Below are 2,790 nucleotides of genomic sequence, written 5' to 3' on the forward strand. Positions count from 1 at the left end.
ATTGTGACCTGCAGGTTTGATGTGGCCCATGAGCCAAGATTTTCAGAACACAATGTTGATGATAACTAGGCCATAAATAAATGTATAATATATGGTCATAAAGGGTTTACTTTTAATTGAAACACATTCTATGTCTTACATTCACTTGAAAGGCATTCTGGGAAATATGCAAATAACGCATTGCAACTGACAATGTTAAAACACCCCCCCCATCCCCAAATACTGTAACACTACATGTGTTATTCCCTAACACTCAAAAAGGTGTAACAGCAACAGCATTTAAGTTACAATTTGCAACACCCATGGTGTTAGGGTCTAACACTCTAGGGGAGTTAGTTGGTGAACACTTTGAAAAGTGTTCGTTTAAACATTCCGAATGTTGAAAATCATGTTTTTCATCAAATTGGATGATATTTGGATAAATCCAGTTCAAAGCATGAAAAATAAGTGTAGCTGGTACATTCATAAAGTTTGATCATAAAGTTACTGGTCCCCTCCCCACATGTCAAACACTTGGATTCAGGAGGCAGGCATTACCAAGGATTTACTTCCAGCTTTATACAACGTCACATAAAGCCGGAAATGTAATACACCAATGGTAGCGTCTTATCATCTTAACTAATTTAAATATGTACTGCCTTAAAACCGTCATCACATGTGCGCCTGCGCCTTGCTTTGGCTTTGTTTACAAACCGTAAGATAGCTACTAGTAGCTAGCTCAAGCTGAAAGTACGATCAAAGATACTGGTGACCTTTCATCTGTTGTGGGACTGTTAGCTAGCAAGCTACTTATACCGGCAAAAGCACACTGTGTGGTGATTGGACGCCATACCGTAGAAGAAGAAGGAAGACATCCGACAGCAGTGGCTGCTTTTCATTTCAGGTGGACAGGCTGCACAGAAAATTCTGATCATGTGCAGTGCACATTTCAAGGGAAGTTGCTTTATTAATTGGGGAGAACATTCGATGGGGTGTTGCCAGGAAGCTAATCCTGAAGACGGATGCTGTACCATCATTGACAGTGGATCAGTGGACCTTGCAAGCGCTGACCATAATGTAAGTATCAGAGTTTGATGAGTCTGACACGGTAGCCAACATTTTGGGGGGGATCGGGGGTCTAACGTTAGATAATGCAACTGTGGCTGTGGCTGCTTTGACTTGTGAATGGTATATTTTCTGTAACACACCTGATAGTCACTATATGGTTTTTGTTCTTCCATCCCTAAACCCTAAGTGTCTGAGAACTGCCAGCACACAGCTGACACGAAGGAATGTTGTCCACAAAAGGAGTTTCGGGTATGTATAGCATTGGCAATTTACCCCTGAAAATCGTATTTTTTCATTCTATTGTATTTGTCTTTATTAGGGATCCCCATTAGCTACTCTTCCTGGGGTCCAAACACATGAAGGCACTTACATCACACAAAAATCAAAACAATTAAACAGTAGATCATAAAACAACATTACATCACTACATATCTACAATACAAAATGTGTAATACTGCCATATTACACATATTACAATGTATGTGTGTGTAGAGTTTGCGTATGCGTGTGTGTTCGTGTGTGTGTGTGTGTTCACAGTCCGCATTGCTCCATTGTGTGGGTTGTCTTACAGTTGATGTAGCTTGTATCATTGGGGCTAATCATGATGATTGGGAGGGGTGGTATTATTATTTCACTTTCCATCTCCTGTTGTCTCTCCACTATCATCAAGCTGTAATGATAGACATTTTAGAAAATGCAACAACTACTCTGTCTGCACGACCTCCCAGGCAACCATCACAGCAGGAATGCTGTGAAACAAAATTAGCTTTCCCAAGGCAAAGAAGGGGAGGGGGGATATGCTGTGAAGACAGACCCAACATACTGTAAGTCATAGATATTCATTTCAAATATGCATCATATGAGCATTTCATGCACACAAACATTCCAAATACAAACATCAAACAGTTTCACCAAAAAGTGCGCAACCAAATATTGAATATTTGAAATTGAGTACTTCAAAAACACCAGAAAAACATTGTAGAATGAGTAGATCACTACATCAATGAATTGATAGCAACTCAGAACACTAAATAAAATGAAATGTAATTCACTACCCGTTTAACAAACATTTCCCTTCCAAAAACATTACAGTCGATGTAGACAGGCTCCTGGATCTCCTGTTCAACGAAGTCCTCCTTGATCCAGAGCCATATGTGGGGAACCTGTGTGAACTGTCCATCCCAGGACCCGGAGATGAGTGTTACAAATTGTACGAATCAATGGGTCCTGCACGCTGTAGGGCAGCCGGAGGACTATGTTACGCTTTCTCTAATTATTTCTCTAATTTATGTTAAATGATGTCTCAGCATTATTTGATCACCTTTATGTGTTCATGTTGATCAATATTTCAGCTATGCTGGCCTAATTGTATAAGATCAAATAAATGTCTGATCAATACTTACAGTTCTGAACATATTGTCGTTTATAATGGTAATGCAGAGGCACCTATAAATTGTCCAGTTCACTTATTGTATGCTGTTTTTTTTATGTGCATTCCCTAATGTCTAAGATTCTAAGGTGACTCAGGCTTTACTAATTCTCGTGAAGAAGTGTCTCAGTGAACTGTATTCTGTAATTAGTTACAAAACAATAGAAATGCAATTGTGTATTGATTCTGTTTGTCTGATATCCAACAGTCCATGTTCAGCTCTGTTGACCATGAGAGCATTTTGCAGAGAAAATGGGTTGAGGCTTACTATTTAGGCTCTGAATGACATGTGGCACATTGTTTACCTTGTCATC

The 2,790-nt window shown here is 39.4% G+C and overlaps 1 long non-coding RNA gene across 2 annotated transcripts; it reads left to right on the forward strand.

Annotated features, from left to right (window-relative positions):
• The first annotated feature begins 654 nt into the window (after positions 1 to 654).
• LOC115166255 (uncharacterized) lies at positions 655 to 2,451 on the forward strand. Of its 2 annotated transcripts, XR_003870294.1 has the most exons (4): positions 657 to 1,056; positions 1,235 to 1,296; positions 1,718 to 1,871; positions 2,140 to 2,451. It is a non-coding gene; the product is annotated as an uncharacterized LOC115166255 (long non-coding RNA). The 2 variants fall into 2 exon arrangements; XR_003870293.1 differs by having other exon boundaries at positions 655 to 1,056; positions 1,235 to 1,871.
• Positions 2,452 to 2,790: the final 339 nt, after the last annotated feature.

The sequence above is a fragment of the Salmo trutta genome, chromosome 28 (assembly GCF_901001165.1).
Source record: "Salmo trutta chromosome 28, fSalTru1.1, whole genome shotgun sequence".
Taxonomy (NCBI): domain Eukaryota; kingdom Metazoa; phylum Chordata; class Actinopteri; order Salmoniformes; family Salmonidae; genus Salmo; species Salmo trutta.